Source organism: Mauremys reevesii, linkage group 3, assembly GCF_016161935.1.
Source record: "Mauremys reevesii isolate NIE-2019 linkage group 3, ASM1616193v1, whole genome shotgun sequence".
NCBI lineage: Eukaryota > Metazoa > Chordata > Testudines > Geoemydidae > Mauremys > Mauremys reevesii.
In genome coordinates, this window is record NC_052625.1 from 74,410,845 (window position 1) to 74,434,616 (window position 23,772).

The 23,772-nt window shown below is 41.8% G+C and overlaps 1 protein-coding gene across 7 annotated transcripts in view; it reads left to right on the forward strand.

Annotated features, from left to right (window-relative positions):
• The window catches only part of RGS7 (regulator of G protein signaling 7), a 478,754-nt gene that overhangs the window by 291,732 nt on the left and 163,250 nt on the right, over positions 1 to 23,772 (forward strand). Inside the window, exon 1 of one of the 7 annotated variants that reach the window (XM_039529564.1) lies at positions 7,418 to 7,435. The exons of the other annotated variants lie outside the window; for them this stretch is intronic. The gene's annotated coding sequence lies outside the window, so the exon portion shown is untranslated. Of the gene's footprint in view, positions 1 to 7,417; positions 7,436 to 23,772 lie in introns of those variants that run through there. 7 annotated transcript variants of the gene reach the window in all.

Here is a 23,772-nt window from a genome sequence, read left to right on the forward strand (position 1 = left end):
CAGCCACCTTTACTACAGGGCTGAAGGAGGGATAGCACTACCTCTCTGGACCTCACTGCTTGTATGCCACATCATCCATTTTTTTTGAAATATTACAAACTAGCCAGTACCTGGCTAATATAAGAGTGGAGAAAGAATTGGGAACATTTTCATAGCTTGGGTTAAAAACGTTAACTCATTTTGATGGGTGTTACCACATGGAACATCCTGTCTTCAATGCTACTGGGGGGGGCAGTTAAGGATGCCCCTCTTTCTCTTTTCATTCTTCTTCTAGAACCCCACTTTTATCCCTGGATATCATTTTATGTGGGTATTCAATATTACAGAAAATGGGGCACCAGTCCCACTACTTGCTTCAGAAAGATGAGCCCATCAAAGTCTAATAAATTCATCTCATCCCTGTTTTATTAAAGCCATTCCCAGCTCTTAATTTGAAAGAATAACTCATCCATGAAGCATCTATTTTGGGGTAGCTAGTGGTGCAGTGTGGATTCCAGTCTCAGAATAATATGTGGAGATATACCTATCTCATAGATCTGGAAGGAACCCTGAAAGGTCATTAATCCAGCATGCTGCCTTTACTAGGCAGGACCAAGTACTGATTTTACCCTAAATCCCTAAGTGGCCCCCCCTCGAGGATTGAATTTACAACCCTCGCCTTAGTAGGCTAATGCTCAAACCACTGAGCTATCCCTCCCTTCATTGACTGTCCAGGCAGCTATCTCAGAAGGCTATGGGGAACTTTTAAAAGTACAATGATCATCAATATACAGTATGCAGTTAAGGTATGTAACACATTAAATTCTGTTTATAAGCTCTTCAGGAAAAGGTCAGTATTTTCCTATGTGTTTGTGTTGCTCTTAATTCAACGAGGTCCTGTTTTTTGATTGGGATCTCTGGACACTACAGTAATTTAATAAAAAATAAAGCCACCACTTGGTAATGACATTCTTACAGGAGCTCTATGGCTCCGGATTACGCAGTAGGTACAGGTCTCCTCTGCCTTCACTTACATGCTGGGCCTGATTGCCCTCAGCATTGGTAAGCCTGGTGCAGAGCCAGTTTAGGCAGCAGTAAGGAGCTATGCCCATGTGTACTGGGCTTATGATTTGGTTCCAGGTATTGAATTTGATGCATTATCTTTTAGCCACTAGGCTCACAGCAGCGATTTTTCATCATTATGCTAGCATTTCTCTTGAACTGACTTTTTCTTTCTCATGGTGGGTGGGTGTGGGTGTGGGTGACATGCACACATGTTCTTGCCTCTAAATAGAAATGCCTAAGACTCAGGTTGTACAGCTGATTTCATAAGTAAGGCTTTCATCCTGCTTGCTGAGAGGAAAAGAATGCTTTTACAGCAAGCAAATGCTGCTCCTGTAAGCCATGCTAAGTGGTTTCATGCACATAAAATTACTCAACTTTAAAGGAAACTGGCACTGATGTGGTCATGCTCAGAAGCATTTTCTTTACAACCGTGATACGTAGTAGGGATCTAGCCCTGCCGAGGGAGGATAATATGCTTGTATTACAGTAGAGCCATCACTTTGTCTCATCAACATGTATGCTGAGGTGAGTGCCCTCACCACTGGGTTAATGGTTATTCTCCAGTGAGTTTCTCTTGTGTTTTTTTATATGAAAGTTTTTTGAACAGTCTCATTTTCATCCTCATAAGCATTACATTTCAAAACCTCATTTTTTCCTGAAAAGGAATGGTTTTCCAGCCAGCCCTACGCTTTGTTTTTTCTGATTGCTTTGTCTCACCATTATGTATGTTCGTCAGGGCCAGCCTTAGTGGAGGGCCACCGGCTGACCACCCAGGATGCCCAGTGGTCAAGGGGCGCCGTGTGGCAGTGCAGAGGTGCACGCTGCTGGTGCACTGTCAGCAATTGCTCCCTGGGGAGAGCTGCATGGGTGGGGGGGGGCGGCACCCAGATTTCTCCCTGCTGCCTCTCGGTGTAGGAGCATGGGTGAGGGGGTGGTGACACACAGCTACTGCTCACCCCCTGAATGTTCCTCTGTGACCCCCTAGGGGGGCTGTGACTGGGGGAGTGAGGAGCAACACCAAGCACACCAGTCACTTTCCCCACCTGGGCTGGGCTGTGCTGTGAGGTGAGCATCAGGAGCTGCTGCTCTCCTGCCCTCCCGTTATGCAGCCTAGGTGGGGAAGTGACCTGGATGCAGGGAGCCCTGATGTTGCTTCTCACTGCCCCCTTCCCAGCCCCCTAGGGGTGCGCGAGGAGGAGCAGCATTCTGAGGGTGAGCAGCAATGTCAGTTGTTCCATGCATCCCGGTCAGTTTTCCCATGTGGATGCAGGGTTTGGGGGCACAGGGGGAATGGGAGCTCACAGGGCCCGGGGCAGTGGGGGGCACCACACCCACTGAGGCCAGGGGCACCAAAATACAAGTTTGCCCAGGGTGCTATTTTCCTTCAGGCTGGCCCTGATGCTTGGGTTGCCTAAAAAGCAGTCTAGTTGCCTGTTGTTTCTACAGAATATGTTCTTTCCGTTATTGTTGAGAGTGGGAAATAAAATGCTACTCACCTGTGATTCTATTCTGCCTCCTGTGCGCTGGCAAATCAAGTGCAAGGTCTTAGGCCACTCTGTCCCCCTCTACTGCATAGTATGGAGGGAAATGGAAAGAAGTTCTGTGGAAATTGGGACTAATGGACACCACAAAAGGGAAAGGTATCCCTTAGGCTGTGTGAGCTCATTTCCATGAGTAATGGGAACAGAACCTGAGGGGGGGGGGGGTGCTGTGCAAGTCAGTTCTGTTGAGAATTTTCAGTCAATAAAATAATAGTAAGTGAGTGCAGTACAGGCAGCACCACACCTCCACATGTGCTCTGTTTGTTTGTTAAATGGGGGTGCTTAGAAGCAATCACTTGAGGCCAGAGGAGCAGGCAGCAGCAGGCACCTCCATTTTTTTTTTTTTATACAGAGAGAAGAGCAGCCAGTTGAAACCGGTTGAGCTAACCCATAATAATAAAAATAAAACTCCATAGCTAAAATAAAAAAACAAACCAAACACAATACATAACCCCCCCCCCTAAAGAACATCCCTAAATAAAACACACACTAGACTAGAAGAGAGGAGGAGTAGACTGCCTCGGCTAAACCTGGGGATTATTTTTTTTGCCTCATATTTTGCCTCATAACCGTGCCTATCCAAAGATCTAGGAGGATGGTTGTCTCTAGGTGGATTCTGGATTACTGGGATTGTTGTGCAACTTCTGGTGTAGGGGGCTCAGGGTCCGAGGTGAGGAGGTGAGGTCAGCTCGTGCTGGGCAAGCTGGGTATGGGGCAGCCGGGCATCAGAGAGAAGGGAGAGAGAAACAGGAAACAGGTGACTGAGTCCCTCACCAGTTCAGTCCCTCAGACCCCTCAGAGTGAGAGAGACTGCAGATGGGTGCTGAGGACTGGCTGGCACTGGCAACAGCTGCGCCAGCTGATCGCCCTCTCGCCAGTTCTGCAGTCCGACTGTCCTGAGACTGTGTGAAACAGGGAGTGTTGTTGTGATGACTGACCCGGGAAGTATAATTCGTATGGAAGTATAATTGCTAAAAACTGGCTGTTCCAGGCTACTCCCTCTCTGATGACGATATTTGCTGATGATGTGCACATGATGCTGATGCTGCGAAGGTTGTTCAGGATCAGAGCAAATCAGCGGCTGTCAGCACAAGCATAGCAAAGCCCAGCCTGGGTCGCCTGGGTCGTAGCGTGGTAGCAGGAGTAGGTGTGCATGAGGAGGGTAAAAGTAGGAAAGGTATCCAGACGCTTCCCCTTTTGATTTTTCAGATTTTTTTTGCAATGTTCAATCTTGTCTGCACAAATCTTTGGATCATATGATGCTGTGGTGATGTGATGTGGTGACGTTGCCTTCATAAAATTTTGGAAAGAACTGCATAGAATGAAACTGAACTCCTGAGAAACGAACAAGTTCCTGTCGCCACAAAAGGTTCTAAAGCAGACCAAAACGATTAAAGAGTCCTCTCTGCAGAAGTGGAGTACTCTGCAGAGTGGAGACTGCATTAGAGACTTCTCTGGCCATTTAGAATGCATCTTCATTGCCAAAAGAACCAAGCTTCCACAAGGGTTAAAGCAAAGTCATAGGTTCAGGTTTAAGGTCCAGGGTGCCCAGTGGGCATGGGTGGTCACTGCTCACACCCTGTGCATTCTGACACTGACTTTTGCCTTCTGCAGGCTCTCGCTGTCCAGGCCAGGTTCAGGCAGCCAAAAATAGCCCTTTTTTCAATTCATCCGCAAATTGTTCTAACATCTGTGATCTGTGTGGTCTATCTGTGATGATCTCTGTGGTGGAAAAATGTGGTGGCATAATGAACAAACAAACAACCCCCACAACAAACAACCGGACATGGATGGAACCATGAGACGCTTGGACATGGGACAGAAGGAGATTGGGAGAGGAGGTGGAGGTTTTGAGGTGATTTTCGTCATCCTTCTTCCATTGAGTAGCAGTGAGTACTTTATCTGGAGTAGTGGAGTTATTGTGTTCACCTTCTTATCTGTGTAGACTACCCTCTCAAAGTAATTTTGGGGGTTTTTCTGCAGTTCTTGAGCTTGAAGGCATCTGGCCATTGCAATTGCCGTGGCATTTGATATTTGATTATGTTGTTGTGTTGCATTGATTTGCATGCAAATGATTGCATAATGCTAGCAGAAATGCTGGAATGCCTGTGTGGTCTGTCTGTAGGGTCAAATGGGGAGAGAAGAGGTGTATGGTAGGTAAAAAGTAAGTGAAAAGAAAAATCCCGATTCCAAAATTCAATTAATGCCTCAAATTTTAACGCTCTTGTTGTTTTTTTCTAGGTTCTTAGTTTGCTAGTGTGCGTGGCAAAAAGTGCTGCTCTCTCTATGTGCTCAGGCTGCCTATGTGACATAAGGGCATAAGGGTCTCAAGGGAGGCATCAATTCCAGTGGTAAGGGGCTGGATGGATCAATGCATCAGAAAGCATGTAGATGCATGTAATGCATCCTTCAAACATCACAGGCAGCTTTGCAACATCACAGGGCCTTTTCCACTTCCAGAGCTTGTTCTGCCCAGTGGCTGGGCTATTGGTATGAGATGAACTTGTAACTATAGTATGAGAGTTCTAGAATAGTTCAGTAGTGCTAGAAATGAGCTGATAAAGGGGTGGGGGCCTTGGGAATAGCTTAATAGCTGAGCAGGGGCAGAATCTTATCTGACATATTCAATGGGAACAGAGGGATTCACATTTGAACTTGTCTTGAGAGAATCACTTGTGTTTCCAGGAGTATTTGCTTCCAGTCTTTTCTCTTTAGCCTCTCCTCTCTTCTTCTCTTTAAGTTCATTTCTTCTCTTCCAGTGACCCAGTCATCATCTCACTGAACAGCTGACAAGCCACACAAGACCAAGATCTGGGCCCTCTGGAACAGGGACAGAGAAGAGCAGATGTTACATGGTCAGGTAGGCCCCAGCAGGTAAAGCAATATGTTATGAGTCAATTCAGTCAACAGCTTTGGACTTTCTCAATCTCTAATCTGTCAATCTCTCATCTCTCAATCCATCTGACTTTTTGCCCAGAGCAGGCCAGCAGCGGGAAGCAAGAGGTCATCGCGGCGGGGGACTGCAACACTGAGACACCAGTGACTTTAAAAAAATCAATCCGGAAAAGCACCGCCAAATCGAGAGGTTCTTTCTAGGAGAGACGGGCCATAGGCCCATGGGGGTATGGGTAGACTCCATTGGTGACCAGGCGCTCCAGGTCTGCTTCAACTCAGGTCTGATGGCATTTGGCCATTGGCTGACTACAGATTTTTTCTTCTGTAAGGTTTAATGTTCAATGTTCCAGTTTAATGTTCAACACAGTGATTAATCATCTCCAAAAACAAAGGCATTCCAAAAACAGCAGCATGTAGTTTAGATCTTTTCTTCTTTAGTCATCTTCTTCTCAGTTCAGTTGTGCACTTCTGCTGCCCAGTTCAGAATTATCACCACAAACAGTGGCCTCATAGCTAAGGGTCCATTGTGCTCCACCTTAACAGTGGGCCACCTAACACATGTGCAATTGAGCCCAACATCAGCACAGCGTGTACAACAACTTTTCCACACTGTTGTTTTGTTGCCTTAAGAGTTTGTGTTTTTCTTTTTTCAGTACAGTCTCAGGAACTTTCACACAGACAGAACGGAAGAGACTCCACAGCTATGGTTTGCCCAGTCTCCATGGGTTATTGCAGTTACTCTCCAATGCAGTAGCACACAAAGTTGTGCATGCAGTGGCACTCTGTGAGGTGAGGTCTGCTTGATCTCTTGCTCTAGGGTGATTGTATGCAGGGTTCCTCTTTTGGTCTGTTGTCACCTTTCTTTTTTTTTTTTTAGGTTTCTTTTTCTTTTTTTTTCTCTCTTTTCCTTTTGGTCTTTTTTGTCCCACCACCACACCGTTGCACCCAGCCCTCTTACACCAGCATTCACCACCCAGCATTGACCCAACAGTTCTGATCAACCAGACCTTTTCTGCACCTTGTTTGTGGCACAGTTTGTGTGCACTTTTTGCACGCTGTGATGATGGAGATGTATTGTCAGCCAGCCTTCCAGTTCCAGCAGAGCAGCAATATGTAGCGCTGAGCTGTAATCTAGCATCACTGCCAGTATACACTAACCTGGACGCCAGGCATCATTTAACACAGGCCACACACACACCATTTTCTGCTAGCTTTTAATCACTTTAAATCTTGTACAATTGTTTCATCTTCCAGGTTTCTTTTGTGTTTTTTGGTCTCTTTTGTTTTTGTTATTTTTTTCCTTTTTTTACCACCTTTAGGTTTACAGCAATTTTTGGGGAGAAATGAGACCCCAGGTGTAAGATTTAGTCTCAGTCCAGCAGTTTGTGTAGTAAGCTAGGAGTTTTAGCCCTTATAGCTAGAAGCAGATGTAGTATTAACATTTCATCATTCCTTCTGTAAAAACAGTAAACGCTCCTTCTACACATCTATTATCTGTATATTCATGCCAAAACTCCTCAGTGCCTGCAAACAGGCTTTTTCTCTTTTCACAGTAAAAGTGCCAGTTTTCAGTCCATTTTTTTTTTTTGTTTTGTTTCTTTTTTTTCTTGTACTCTTTTGTTTTTTTTTTCTACTTCCTTCTGTTACTTCACCACACAGCCTCAGGCTTCCTCGTCGCCAGCCAGTTTTCCTAGCAAGCAGCAATCAGGAACTTGCAACTTGAGGGCAGAGAGCTAGCAGCGCAATCACTTTGTTCAGAGACCAGAGAGCTAACCAGAACAGCCACAGCTAACCAGATATACAGAGAGCTAAATCTATATAACAGTTGCCATAGCAACAAAAACCATGACAACCAAATACACAACACTGTTGATCCCTTTTAAGGATTCAGAGAGTACCATTGGAAAAACCAGCAGCACTTCTGTTATCCCGTACCATGTTCTAGTCCCTGAGAGGTTGAGTATCTGTACAAAACTATTCTGGAGGCATAGCTGTGATGCAAAATGGGGGCTTATGATTTATGTAAATTGATATAGAATTAGTATTACAAAAAGGAGAATTGATTAAATGCATGCAAATCTGTGAGCTTCCCAAAATAAATCAGTCCAACCCAATGTTGAGTTGAGATCTGCAGTGGGGAGTAATCTTCTAGCTGTACCTTTAGCTCTAAGGTAAGAGGTGATCATATTTCTCTTCTTTCCCGAGTCACTTCCTGCCAGGGAAATCCTTTTCCAATCACCCTGTCCTTCCCTCTCCTATTTGGGAGAGGGGAGTACCAGTTTTCTCCTGCCCTTCCCACTTCGTAAAAAAATAAGAACACACTCTCAAAAATAGTTATGTAGTTAGCCCTTATATCTCCTTAAGTGACTGAGAAGTCTGTTCTTTCTGGCTGCTGTACCAACACAGGAGAAACCTCATGGCTGCTTTGGATATGCTCCAGTAAATAACTGACTGAATTTGTGGGGAAACAGAGGCCAGCAGCAGCTTTGACACAAAATGCTCAAAGGAATTAAAATGATACATGGAAAGGTGGGCTAAAAAGAATAAGACAAATGAGATTTTGTGCACAAAAACTGATGGCTTTTACGACATGATGATATTTGTTCTCTCACTGACACTGCAAATACCACAAGTACTATAAATAATAGTCATTCACGTCAGTGCTTTCTCCTAGACAACACTGTGCATTTAATATCCCCCCCCCACACACATTGTTTTTAAAAAAAGGTGCTTTATGCTGGTGACATGCAGTGAACCAGAGCTTACAGTCCTCATAAAAAGCTCATGAACACATGAGTCTAAGCTATAAAATCCCCATTTTGCAGTTACAATGAGACAATCATCATCAGCTACTCCTCCAAATGAAATAAAACGTAGACTGTAGAATGAAATAACACAGAGAATAGGGTCCAGACTCCCACATGGTCAATATTATTGACTACACCACTACCTACAAATCAATATTTTTAAAGTGCTGTTGTCCACTCTATCAACCCTGAACACCCTGTGCATAAGGTAGGGAATTATTATCCTTCTTTTACAGATGAAGAAACTGAGACAGAATGGCTATGACTTGCACACTGTCACATGATAGGTATTGGCAAAGCTTTGTTTTGTCCTCATAGTTCCTATCATGCCTTCTATTTTCTTCTACTTCCACCTCTTCAGAAAGCTGCATAAAATAGCATTATTTTACTTTCTCTCTCCCATATCCTCTCCTGTGGGTTGGCACACATGCAACACTTAAAATGGCACAGTGGCTCTGCCATTCCCAAAACACAAATAATGTTTCACAATCATTCTGACCTTACACAAGACCTAATCCAAAGTTCCACTGAAGTCAATGGAAGATCTTTCATTTATTTTAATGGATTTTGGTTCAGGGCCATTGTGAACAAGTTGATAGGGGTGGAAAAAGGAAGGGGTTTGCTTTAAAGACACATTTTAGGCTCCATGAAGGCACAAAAGAGACTTTCCTAGTATGGCTCTAACCCAATAGTTCCCTGGTCACAATAGACAGTTCTGCCAGTGGCAGACTCTGACTACTTGCAGCAGAATAATGGAATGTTTTTGCATTTCCAAATGCCTGGTAAAATCAGTCGGCTTTCACATTTAAAAAAAAATGTAATTCAGTCATGAAACCACTTCTAGTTACATTGAAATGAGTTGTCCACAAATGCCTGTATGAACAGATATTCACTTGTATGAATGTTCATGAAATTGAGTATAGAAGGGGAATAAATTTGGTCAGTTGAAATTTGAGTTTCATGTTTGCCAAAATATTTGCCTAGAATTTTTCCCATTATTTATCTAACTTTACCATCATTTGTGAGAGATTAGTTGATATGATGATTTGCATGACAACACTGAGTATAAATATGTACCCCTGCATAATATGTAAGCATATATTTTAGAATTCTTTTTTTAGCCAAATACAGTATTTAGAGTGGATGGGTATTGTGCAAAAATAATGAAGCATATTTAAAATCAAAGCAGCTGTTTACTGAAAATTAAAATGCTAATTCACATCTATTTTAATTTCTGATAAATCTCCATTGACAGTTAAATCATGTTAGAGAGACTCAATTGTCAGCATAACTTACATTTCAATGAGTCATTGGGAATTATCCTCTAGAGCTAATTGATTTTTGCTTGTGTTGTGACAATGTGCTTAGTATGCATATAAAGAGCTGCCATAGAAAAGCCATTTGATTTTTATTCCTCTGTGGGAAGACCTGATAGTTTCTGCATTAGCTAATATCATGGCACACTTAGTCTTTCTACTGAAATTTTAAATAAATAAATTCATAATCTCAGGGCACAGATGAAAGACAGAAAATGAGATTACAGATGTGGTTGATAAAGGTAATATTTTTGATACACTATACTTAGACTTCGTAAGGTATTTGATGTGGTATTGCACAACAGTTTGATTAAAAAACTAAAACAATATAGAATTAACATGGCACACATCAATGGATTAAAAACTAAGTGATTGGTCTTAAAATGTAACTATAAATGGGAAATCATCATTGAGTGGGTCTCTTTCCAGTGGGGTCATCCTATGGATTGATCCTTGGCTCCATACCATTTAACATCTTTATCAGTGACATGGAAGAAAACTAAAATTGTCACTGATAAAATTTGCAAATGACATAAAAATTGGGGGAATGCTAAATTATGAAGAGAGATCATTGATACAGAGTGCTCTGGATCGCTTGGTAAATGGGTGAAAAACAAACAATATGCATTTTAATATGGCTAAATGTAAATGTATCTGGGGACAAAGAATGTAGGCTATACTTATTGCATGGGGGACTCTATTCTGGGAAGCAGTAACTCTGAAAAAGATTTGGGGATTGTGGTGGATAATCAGCTGAACATGAGCTCCAAGTGTGACGCTGTGGCCAAAAAAAGCTAATCTGATCCTTGGATACATAAACGGGGGAATCTCGAGTAGGCATAGAGAGATTGTTTTACTATTATATTTGGCACTCATGATCACTGAGATGATTAAAGGGTTATTTGATCACAGTTCATAAGTACCTATCTGGGGAACAAATATTTAACAATGGGCTCTTCAATTTAGCAGAGAAAGATGTAAAAAGAGCCAATGGCTAGGAGTTTAAACGAGACAAAATGAGACTGTAAATGAGGTGTACATTTTTAACAATGAAACTAATAACTATTGGCAAAATTTACCAAGGGATATGGAGGATTCTCCATCACTGACAATTTTGAAATCAAGCCTGGAGATTTTTCTAAAAGTTCTGCTCAAAGAATTATTTTGGCGGTGTCCCATGGCCTGTGCTATTCAGGAGGTCAGACGAGATGATCACAATGGTCCCTTCTGGCCTTAGAATCTATGAATCTTGGGTCAGCATGAGACAAATGGCATCTCAATGGAAATTGTATCTGAATAAGGACTGCAGGATTTTCCCCTAGGAGAGTAAATTGTGTGGCAAGAACTGCACTGCTGTATTACTTCCTTCCATTGCTATTGTTGTGGGGGTATCTTTGGGTGTCAGTGGAGTAAGAAATTGGAGAACAGAGTAAAAAGGAAAATATATTTCATAGACAGGTTGCAATGAAAATATGATGAAGGAAAAAAATACAGAACCAAATAAAGCAATAGAATGAAATTAATTCTTTGACAAAGCATTTTTGTTGAAGAGAAAGTTTGTTTGTTTTTCCAGAGCACTTCCAAATCGCTGATTTTTTTTTAAAACAGTAAAACTGCTTATCACAGCAGAGTTAACCATCTCAAGCAGCTGTTACTGCGTTATGAAGGAGGTTATTAAAGTGCACATTGCAGACTGTTATTGATGCATGTAAGATATAGAACTTGTTTGGCTTAGAAGTGAGATCTAACTGGGGAAGAACTAAGTGGTGAAAAGCTGAGGTGTGTGATGACAACACTAACAAGGGCTATTAGAGTGGCCTCAGACAGTGCTTCTACTGCTATGCTTTGGTTTCAGCTTGCCTTTCACTTAGCTAAAACATGACGAACAGGGCCTCCTACCAGAAACAAAGTGTTTTTGCACAAGTTCTTAAAATGGAACTATTTTCAATTTATTTAAGTGTGAAATCTGATACATTAAGAGTTGTCCTGATTGGCAATAAAACAAAGTAAAGTGTGATGTCAGATTGTCTTGGGGTTGAGGGCACAGGGCTGGGAGTATGGACATCTGTTCTATTCCTGGCTCTGCCAAAAAGTCACTGTAAAATCTTGGGGGAAGCCTATTTATAATGAGGCTTCCTTTAACCACCCACCTTATGCAAGATATTGCCCCTCTCTCTCCAGCACCATTGTCCCACCACTAATACCAGCTCGGGTAAGTGATAGGAGAATTCTGGAGTCTTGCAGATCACTTTCCCACTGGAGGAAAAATCAGTGGCATGGAGTCTGGGTGTATTCTAAGTGTAACTTGCTTTATTTAAACATGTACACCAGTCCTGCATGAAAGGCAGTCACAACAGCACACAGGCAATCCCTTCTTACAGAAATTTCAGCCTACATTCCAATGCCTGATTCTGAGGAAGCATATTTGTCCAAAGAACTGCATCCAAATAAAGAGCAGAGATTTTGTTATCTGCCATAGCATCTCTCCAAGGAATTCTGCATAACAAAACAACAATACAGCATTTCATCCAAGACTAAAAAATGTGCTTGCATACTGAGGAAAAGAACTTTTGAGACTATGTATAACAGTGCCATCTGGTCACTCCTGCCATAACAGTAAACACCAGGACATTATATATTTTAAATCAGTATTATGGAACCCTGTATTATGAAAGTGCTTTCCAGGAAAATTAGATGTGCATAATGAAGTCTCTAATAGACTTCTGAATCTTCTCTGCTCTTTGCTTTTCCCAAATGTTAGGGTGTTCTGCTTGGAGTATATACATAGAATTTTTAAAAATATATAATCTTGCTAGTTATAGAGGAGAACACAGTTCTTGTGATGTGCCCTAAAGGTTGTCAGAATCTGGTTTAGTCTAATATTCTCTGAAACTTCATTCCCAAATGAGCCCTTCAGATGAGAATGTTTTATCCCAACCTATCATGCTTTGTTTTAGGCATTGTGAGTAGAGCCAGGCAAAATATTTTCAGTGATTAGTTCATTCACCAAAAAAGAGGCAGTTTTAGTTGACCCAAATGAATGTGAAAATTCACTGAATAGTTTTGACTGAACTGAAAAAATGGAACTGTTTTGGTAATGTCAAAATGAAATGTTCCCTTTCGACCTGACTAAAATTTTTATGACTTCTTGAGTCTACAAAAAAAATTTAATTTTTTAAATTTCTGTTCCATTTGAAATGAACGTATTATTATTTATTTATTTATTATTCAGAATTGCCTGTGACCTGAATGCAGGCATAAGTTCATGACAGCCTGTCCAGCTGATACGGATTGGCTCATTTCTGCACAAGCTACATTACTTCCATCATCAGTCTCAGGCACAGTTATCTCCTTGGAAATGCTGTGGTCAGACTTAGCTGGAAGAAGCAGCAAATTTTCCTAGCTAGTTGAATGTAGAATAGAGATTTCTTTCACCATCCATGCTATCTGAGCACTGAAGTATAGTGATGAGTCAAACAAGACCAAGATTTCACACCAACTTAAAGAATGGTATAAAGGCTCTTTCAATAGAAGGGGAACACCAGTGGCCATGCTATTTGAAAAAGATAAATGATTTGAAGAACTAGCGTCACTTTGGTCTTGTCCTGGTTGAGTTTGAGCCAGCTGCTCTCCTCCCAGGTGCTAATTTATTTTAGACATTTGTGACATCTGTGGGGCGCTTCCGTGAAAAATTATATACTGCTGGACATCAATAGCTTGCTGGTGGCAACACAGCCTTCCAACCCATCATCGTGGTCTTATCTAGATAATGAAAAGGAGCAGAGAGAAGATAGATTTTTGAGAAACTCTGCAGGTGAAGGCTTTTTTTGGGAGAAGAGGCAGATGCCGATCACCACTCTCTAGCTTCCATTAGAGAAGAATTGGAGCCATTATAGTGCTGGGATGTCCATGCCAGTGGGCCAGCAGTACCTCTGTACTATACTGTATTTAAGGCTGAAGAGTGGCCTAATAAAATGGACTTATTTATGGCCTCTGTCCATTGATATGAGGGGGTTGTCTTCTAATCATGATAAGACTGTCTCTGTGCTATGCCCCACTCTGAAGCCTGATTATGAAGCACTGAGCATGTCAAAGTTCACACTACTGGAGCTTGGTAGTCACTATGTTCTGAATGATTTTGTGTAGACATGGGAGGTTGGAGAGACTTTCCACATCAGATATTAGCCCTTAGATGATCAAGTATTGGCAAATTCAATTCTCTGAAGGAGGTGTTGATAACTTCCATTATCAATGAACACACTTGTTCTTCATTGGGTTGCACTATACAGGAGGCGAACGGATCATTTGTGCAGGACCTGACTTGACTATTTTACAATCTAGTATAAGGGGGCCAAACTGAGAGTAGATGGTGATTCACATCAGGTTTTCAGCCTCAGCAAATTCCTCTTCTGTTTTTAGTTGATCTTTAGCTCTTTGCAAAGAGTACCTTATGTTTTCTTAGCATTACCAGGTATAACAATATTTGTGTTTGCTTCTGAACAGTCATATACACTAAAGCCTTTAACCTATTGGTTTGCGGTTTCCTTACCTTTGCTGAGGCAGAGGTAAATATGTTACATTTCAGAGAGGAGACAGAGCTGCGAAGTTCAGAACCGCATCTGGATCTGAGCTTCCCCTAGGTCCATGTGGATTCAGTCCAGTGTTCTGGTTCCTGTCCATCTTTAATTGTGACAGGTTAAATTGATGCCAAGTTCATATTTCTGCTGCAAAATCAATCAATGGAAAACTACGTCATTTAGAATCAGAGACATAAGTACGTGTGAACTTTTTCAGATGCAAATTCCATTCAAACGGATTTGATTAATGATGTTCCTTTGTAAAGGTCAACTTGTTAAAGCAGAAAGGTCAATAGGTTAAATATGTGAAGTCAATCAGCAACATATGCAAATTAGCACAAATTTAATGCTGGTGTAATTCCATAGAAGTCAATAGCTCTAAATTACGTCCATAGGTTTATGCTAGGTAGGAATTTGGCCTGATATGATGAATGGATGGAGAAAAAAGAGGGGAATTTGTCCACCTGCTTTGTTAATTGATATTTAAACGTGTACAAAAGCATGCAAAGTGTGCCACCCTTGGCCACACAGTCCCTCGGTGCCAATTCTCTCGCCCCAACTTCATTGCCTTTACAGTTTTCATCCTACTTAAATAATGAACTGGGGCATTTAAAGCAACTTTCAATTCAGCTTCTAGCAAGTTGAGTTAAAGAGCAGCCTTGCTGCCTGTGTAGCATTGCTGAGTGCTGCAGCTGCACTGAAAGGGGAGGTAGCAGTTTCTCATTGAAGTGCCACCACTAATTCTCCCCTCAATGGTGGTGCTTCAAAGAAAAATTCCTGCTTCCCTTGAAGGTCAGCTGTGGTGTGCACAGCAGCTGTGGAGATTCCTTTTTCCTAGAACTGTTAAAGACTGATGGGAGAGAGCTGCATCAAAGCTCTCCAGTTCAGTCTGCATAAGCTAGAAACCTTTAAAGGCAGATACCTGTGAGTGGAGGAGGATTGGTAAATGGATGTAGCGTGAAGAGAGAAAGTGGCTATTTTAAACTCTTTCCCTTATGAGTCCAGCTGAATATTAGGCAGCAGTCAGTGACCAATTGAAACCTGTTTTCTGTTATTAAAAACTCCATTGTGGGTTATCTAATATTTCCAGTTTCCAATAGAAAGTGAGAGGTAAGAGGCAATAGGGCCACAGACTTCTGGTGAAGTGACATCAGACCTGACAAAGGGGTCTGAATAGTCCAGAAAATGTGAGGAAACAAGTTAGGATTCTTTAACAAACAAATTGTCAAAATAATAGAGAAGAGGTATTTATAACTACTTCTCACTTGTTGCCTCTTAAGCTATGTCTGCACTGCACACTAAGCCCAGGCTCTGATTCGGGTTTGAGCCCAAGCCCCCTTCCTTCCACACACAAATCAATCTAACTCAGGTCATCACTTGCTGGGTGGCTGGGTCAGAGCCCAAGTTCTGCTGTGACTCAGTTCCAAGCCATATCAGTTTGCAGTGTGGATGCAATTCAAGCTGCAGACCAAAGTCAGAAGGTGTGCATACTGCAGTAAGGACACGTTATCATGACTAAGAGCTGGGTCCAGCAATTGGAAACTCAGGTTTACACTGCAGTGTGGACGCTCAACCATGGCTTTGGAAACTGAGTCCACAAGCCTAGATCCCATAGACCTCGGCTGACAATGCAGTGCAGCCAATCATAAACCAGGATTTCCTTGTATGTATCAATATTTTTTAAACATTTTCATGATATACAACCCCCAGCAGGTGTAACAGAATAATACTGCTGAAGGCAGCAGTAAAACACAGCAAGCATAGAGAGCAGTATGTGAAAAATACTCTTACTGTTGGTAATGTCTTGTACAATTAAAAAAAAGCTGAGTTATTATGCAGTGTAAAGTTTGTCAAAGCATATTCTGCATGATGAACTGTTCTGCAGGGTGTCTGCTGCACTAAGCAATAATGTGGTGAAACATTGAAGGTGACGCAGCCTATATTGATGCGAAGCAGGACACTCTTGAGTGGTCTGTCACTGTCATTCTTCAAGCAAGCAACATAGTGCCCATCAGACTAACTGTCATGAGAAGGGACAAATGGTATGCTGGCTGTTTTCCCTTCAAGGATTTAGACTGCAAGAGCCTTAAGGAGAATGTCATGGCTATATAGAGCCCTGATTACAGCCAGAACGCCCCTTCCCTAGCAAGAGCAGTGTAGCCTGCTGGAGAAGGTAGAGACTGGGACTGAGAAGGCTTCTGTTCTATTCTGGGTTCTAGCATTGGCCAGCCAATTCACCCTCTCTCTGTGTCTCAGTTTCTCCATCTAGAAAATGGGATGATCCTTATCTCCTTTGCAAAGGGCTTTGAGATCTACACTGTATTATTACATAGTAGTATTAGAATAGTGTGACATTGCACTCTATATGATTTTATGAAAATATGCTAATGTAACTGGAATATGCTTCATGCAAAAGGTCTCTTGTAAGGTATCATTACAAAGTTTATAATCTACTGAGCGTGATCAACCTATTTGTATAAATGTACCACTCTTGTATCTGAAACTAGAAATATGAAATAGAACTCGGAGGGTCTATTGTAATTATGCAAAGTGTAGGCCATTAATGGTGGTTTGCAGGGATGGTGCAAGGATATTTTGCGCCCTAGGTGAAACTTCCACCTTGCGCCCCTCTTCCCCTCCTCTCCCCCCGGAGCATCGCTTATTATAAACTTTAGAAAACAAATACTGCATAATGTGGCATTGTTCATTAGAATGGATACAAGGGGGTCAGAGGAGATGATCACAACGGTCCCTTCTGGCACAGGGGAGCCTATGAGCAAGGAGGAGGCTGAGAATGACCCCAGCTCGCAGAGTCTTTAAATGTTCCCAGCTGCGCCGTGACCACACAAGCCACGTTAAAGTGCTGCCATGGCAGCACTTTAGCATTGCCAGTGTAGACTACCCCTTAGAGTTCTATCCACAGGCATGTCCCTGCAGGCCTAGTGAGTCATAAGGTTTATCTGCCTTCTCTCAATGGGTCAGTGGTATAGCTGATGGGCCATCAAGCAGGCTAGGCAGTGCTGCTGCCCAAACTCTCTGGGGGTGTCACCCAGAAGCATAGCACAGGTTTGAAATACATACAGACATATCTATTACTCATAATAAAAAGGTGATACAAACATATAAACAAGATTATCATATCTGGCAAATTGTAACATTTCTGAAGATATCTCACGTGGCATATCTGGCTGTGATGGGTGTCCCAGTGGGGATAGCTCTTGTCACTCAAGTAGGGTGAATTGCAAAGAATGGAGCAGACAATCCCCATAAAGTTGGTGGATATTCCAGCACTTCTGACTTCACATACAAAAATGATATATGCATACAGATACCATAATCATAACCAGCAGAATATAACCTTTTCATAGACACTTCACTTAACAACCTTTGTACAATATTTGCTGCAAATATATAACAGTGGTTGCAACAATGATCTATATAGTCATATTTTAATCAGATAATGTCACAGACATTGTCTCAGCATTTTAGAACTTCTGGGAAATTCCAGAATTGGTAAGGCATTTAGTATGTCAGCTTGTTTCCATGTAATCTTCCACAAACACAGCCATGAAGTTTTTCTTGTCAGTAAGGTTTTATTAATCCCATTACAGCTTTGCATAAAAAGAAGTGGGTTTAGAATCCCTGTAAAGCAGACGTGGGCAAACTACGGCCCACGGGCCACATCCAGCTTGTGGGACCATCCTGCCCTGCCCCTGAGCTCCTGGCCGGGGAGCCTAGTCCCTGGCACCTCCCCTGCTGTTCCCCCTTCTCTGCAGCCACACTGCTGTGCGGGCTGCACTCTGGCTCGCCACTCCCTCTGGGTAGTGTGGGGAGCACAGCTGGCTCTGGCTGGGTGTCACGGCTGTGAGCTTCTGCTGCTCGTAAGGGGGTGGGGAGTCCTGGGGGGGCAGTCAGGGAGGAGGGGGCAGAGGTTCTAGTAGGGCAGTCAGGGGATGGGGAACAGGGATGGTTGGGAGTGGAAGTCCTGGGGGGCCTGGCAGGGAGTGGGGATGTGGATAGGGGTCCGGAGGGCATTTGGGGACAGGAGGGGTTGGATAAAGGGGTGGGATTCTGGGGGGCAAGAGGTCCCAGGAGGGGGTGGTCAGGGATGAAGAGCAGAGGGTGGTTGGACAGGGTGTGGGAGTCCCAGGGGCTGTTAGGGGCGAGGTGTGGCTAGGGGTGGGGCAGTCAGGGGACAAGGAGCAGGGGGGGTTGGATGGGTTGGGGTTTCTGAGGGGGGCAGTCAGGGGGCAGGAGGTGGGAGGGGATGGGGGCCAGGCTGTTTGGGGAGTCACAGCTTTCCCTACCTGGCCCTTCATACAGTTGTGCAACCCCAATGTGGCCCTTGGACCAAAAAGTTTGCCAACCTTTGCTGTAAAAGCTTGCTCACAACTTGAAATGCAATCAACAGCTTTTTAGCTGTGTTTTATACAGATTAGTCTAAAATACATTTTCTGCATACATACATATATTTGTGAAGTTGCTACAATCCTTTTTATCAGTGTCACAGCTGTCTCTGAAGAGTTCAGCCAGAAATCAAACTTTTCCTTGATCTAGAGATTTTCCTTAAAATTTTGCGACAACTGAAGTAACTGATATCTGCAGGTCCCTTGAAGTCACAACTGACCATATATTTGAATTTGTGTGTATGTTATTTACAGAAAATAACACAAGTTGTATGAATGTGTTCATTTGATTGTGGATATTTTCTGAGGGGGTGAAAAAAAGATTAGATACTTTTCTACAAATAACTAAAAAAGGTCCTTTACACCTAAGGGTGTGAGCAAGAGCTTATTTATGGTACAATATTTCCTTCCCTTAACCAGACCTTGACATTTTAAAGAATCTTAATGTGTATTCTCAAAAGCTTAATGAGTAAAACCTTTCTTCTAAAGTTCTCTTCTTGCATAGGATGCATTGTCTTGTCTAGCCACATGTGCTGTAAATTTATAGTATTGCAGATGAGTTTTCTCTTTGGGCTTTTAAAATTCAGTATAGCAGTTTAACTGCACCACCATTCCCACCGACCAAGATTTAAAGTCCAGCTTGCTAGTTCTGTCAAGGAAAAATAATTGTTATAGTTTTATTACAGGGATTTTCTTACATTCTTCATTGTAGGTGGATATTAAATCAGCTACAGAAATGTGCATATATTTGTGAAATTGCAAGCATTTTCCTTCCTCACTTGTAGCTTTAATCTACTTGAGTATTGCACTGACAATCTGTGTGTGTCTCTCTCAGTGCTAGCTTGGCCCCTGTTCTTAAGAAGGAATTTCAATTCCTCCTTCCAAATTATATTTGCTTTCTAGTAAGAATGTTGGTTTATATTTTTAATATATGCAACACGTTATTATAACAGGTTACAAGGTTGTTATTTTTAACAACTTACTGTCCATTTGGGTTTCCATACTTTGGAATATTTTAGTCCCCTCCCCCCCAACACATTTTAAAAGATAAAACCAATACCAGTTACTGTTTCCTTAATAATGCTCTTTGTAAATATTTGTGTCTTTTACAGTCTAGATTTCCTCATGATTTTTAGCTTGGAGTTGTCTTACTTATTAGCCAATGGCTCAAGACTTTTGAGCCATCAATCTATCATTGATATGGCCCTTTTGCTGTAGCACCTGAGTGCCTTGTAATCTTTAATATATTTATCCTTATAACACCCCTATGAGATGGGGAAGTACTACCATCCCCATTTTACACAGGGGGAACCAAGGCATAGAAAGACTGAGGGTATGTCTACACTGCAATAAAATACCAATGACAGCAGGATTAGAGCCTGAGTCAGCTGCGAGGCTTTAAATAGTAGTGTAAATATTTGGTTCTGGCTGAAACCCAGTGAGGGGGGAGCATCTCAGACACCAGGCTCCAGTCCAAGTGTGAACATCTGCCCTGCTACTTTTAGCCGTGCAAGCCCAAGTCAACTGATCTGGGCTCTGAGACTTGGTGCTGTGGATTGTCTTCGCGGTGTAGACGTACCTTAAGTAACTTGACCAAGATCACTTGAAATTACACTCAACTCTAACTATAGGAATATCCTCCCTATCATCTTTTTTTGTCCATATACCAAATCCTACTGGCTTTTCTTTGAGGTGGACTTCCAGCTGATAATGGAGATGGAGGGGTGGGACAGAAGGGCAGGAAGAAAGAATACACTTGCTATTTAAAGAATTGTTCCTTCTGGAGCAATTGAACTGGTGAACTTTGATCCTGACTCTTGAAGGGTATGTTCTGTGTATGTGTCTGGTGGTATAGGAACATCTGAATTAATATGTTTGCCAACCACCACATTTCAATTTACTACCATACAAAAGAAGAGTCTCTCTTTTCCTTGCAGAGCATCCAGCTGTTTTATCACCTTGTTCTCATGACCCCCTAAACGAATAAGAACTGATAGTGATATTCTCAGTATTTTAGGAACACATTTGCATAAGTAATGAAGCAGTTCAGAAAGGGCACAGAAATCAGAGGCAACTGACTGAATTAAGATCATTTTGTTGATTAGATATTTTAAAAAATTGCTTACAAACTGCACAACAAGCTGTTTAAGACAAGACTTCCTTTAGCGCTCTTTCCAATAACAAAATTGCCCACAAGGTGTGGTAATCCTGAATGAAGAATTGATAACTTCCAATTTTGTAATACCACCCATTGTTTGTAGTTTTAATTGAATAACCTGAGGGGAACACATACTTTGTTACAGGGAGTACAAATCAATATGACACGTGCTAGAAAATGCTTTTGTATATTTTCCTTCTTTTAGCCTGAACTTGAGGTGCTGAGTGCATGTAATTTGAATCAATGGGGCATAGGAATTTGGTAACAGATTTAAACAATGCTGTTTTGCTCCAGCTCTCAGATACCATGGGGATGGCTGCAGTATAAGAATATGAATAGAATGGGACTAGTGGGCATTTGGCATTGTTCAGAACCAGGCTCGGATGTGACCACACCTGAACTTGGGGAGTGCCTTCCTCCAGATCCGATTCTGAACTAGATAGCTCTGACTCATCACTGTTGTCCCTTTTATGGTGCTTTTTTAAATAGTTAAATGTACACAGCACTGTATGGAACATATAGAAAGATGGGAGCACTGATCCATAGAGCTCACGCACAAATATGAGGTAAGCAGCTTAGTTGTGAGTAGGTATGGAGGTAAGGCTGTCACTGCAGGTATATTTAATGAAAGAAGGGTAGGAAGAGGGATTTGAACAGAGAAAAGAAGTGCTTAGTTCATGGGAATAAGAAGGCTCTTCCAGTGCCTAGTCTAAGAGGAGGTGTGAAGGGATCAGAAGTTTGGAATTCCACAATCTAAAGCTCATATTATTTGACTACTTTTGCCCTTGCTCTTGAATTTTCCCATGGGAGGGAAGTACTTAAGTTACTATGTCATTCCTTATCGACTGCTGTTTATTTTGCTAGCCAAGTGGTAGCAAGACATCTCTGGGCTTTGAATTACCTCACAGAAGTCAATGGGATTTAAAAATGTTTGTCTAAAGAATTTAGCCTTCATGGTAGTCAAAGAATTTGGATCAAATTCTTTCCTCATGTATTTGTATGCAGCCCTATTAACTTCACTGTGGTCCCATGAGTATAAATTAAGTCACACTGTGTATTTAAAATGCTCTCTCCATCTGTATGTCTATCTGCCTGCCTAACAATTTTTAAACTGTAGAAGTATATGCCCGATATATATTTCTGGCCAGCTTCTGTTCTCAATGATAGGTAAATCACTAATATAAATGAGAGCAAGCAGTTGGCCAATGAAGTCTAATAGCAATCAAAATGCACAGTTTAACTAAGTAGTAAAGATGTTTTCTCTGCAAATGGGATGATTGTGGGACATAATTTGGAAATGATGCATTCTAAGAAGACTGAATTCCTATGTAATCATTTAGTACTGCGCATATGCACATTAAATGTGATTGCATAGTATATAATTATTACCAACTAGGCCTTGGAAAATACATGTTAAGCTTAGCGAACACGTGGTAAAATAGAAGCAGCTTAATGATAATAATTATCTACAATAAAAGCACTAAGAAAATACCTTTGGTTTGTTTGTACTATCCTTATTTATATAAAAGAAAGAGAAATTATAGTTGGAACAACTCTGTTTAAGTCTATCATATCCATATGCCCCAAACTGGAGTATATTGACCAAATATGTAGACAGTGCCATGAAGTTATGATGGCTTTGTACACCATAATGTATTGTATGAGACCATGTCTTGTGTAGTGAATAAAGCTGAAGAAAAGGCTCAACCTCTCTCTCTCATTTTACCCATATGTAGAATGGGTTTGCTCATCATATCAATGTCACAAGTGTTTTAGAAGCTCATTTAATGTTTGTAAAGTGCTTTGAAATCTTTGTTGAAGGTGCTATAGAGAATACCTTGCAATTGTATTTTAATTGTTTCATAAGGTAGTTCGGATAGAATAATCATCCTAAACCTTTAACTTCCCTTGAACCCAGGGCCGGCTCTAACATTTTTGCCACCCCAAGCAAAAAAAAAAAAAAGCGCCGCCCTGCCCCCATGAGCGCCGCCCGACGCCCCCTGATCATCGCGTCACGCCGCCCAAGTCCCCTCCCCCCCCAGCGCCGCCCAAGTCCCCGCCCCACCCCCCAGCGCCGCCTGGCCAAACCAAAAACAACAAAAACAAACCCCGATCGCCGCCCCCTCCCGAGGTGCCGCCCCAAGCATGTGCTTGGTAGGCTGGTGCCTGGAGCCGGCCCTGCTTGAACCAAACCTTTTTGAATTTCAAGGAGGAGGCATTAATGCTTCTGGTTTGACTCAACTAATATTCTTTTCTGATTATATTTGAATAGGGGCTACAGAAAAGCAGTAGACCGCTAATCAGTATCTCTTCTGCAGACCTTCACCATGAACTTCCCTCTTTATGTAGGCCGTCAGCATTGTGATAATAAATCATAGTGTTGAAGGATAGTCACTGGGATCCTTTTACTGAAGCTGAAATACTTAAAGCACAAGTCTGCAGTGCTGCTCTTTAAACATCACCATTTACTTAGGAGAAAGTAGTATCTAGTATAAAAGAAGATCCTTTATCACACTGCAATTCAAAAAAAGAAGATAACACTTTGTAGCAGGTACAGATCTTCATGACTGTATGTCTGGGGAAAAATAGTTCTGTGGGAGATTTCATTCATAGTTAAGAGCAAGATGGAACCCTGAAAAAATTGAAAGACTCAGTGTTTTCTAAAATTAATCTGATCACTTGGCTACAATGAAATTCAGCTCATTAAGAGATGGATGGTACCCATCCCCATCTCTCTTCTTTTATGCTGTACTGGTGGATTACTGTTACCAAATAACTTTTTCTTCTGTTTTTTGTCCTTAAAAATGATAAAGGGGACCCCCGGCTTTTGGATATTTTGGAATATACTTCATATATTCATACTTCGGGAAGTTTGCAAACATCAAACCTCTGCATCTTTTAAGTATCATGAGTCCTGATCCTTCATTCTCTCCTATGTAAATTCAGTGCAACACTGAGTTTAGTAAAATAAGTCTGGTCTGAAACTAAATGAAGCAAAAGGAAAACCTAGATCCTTGAATCCCAAACA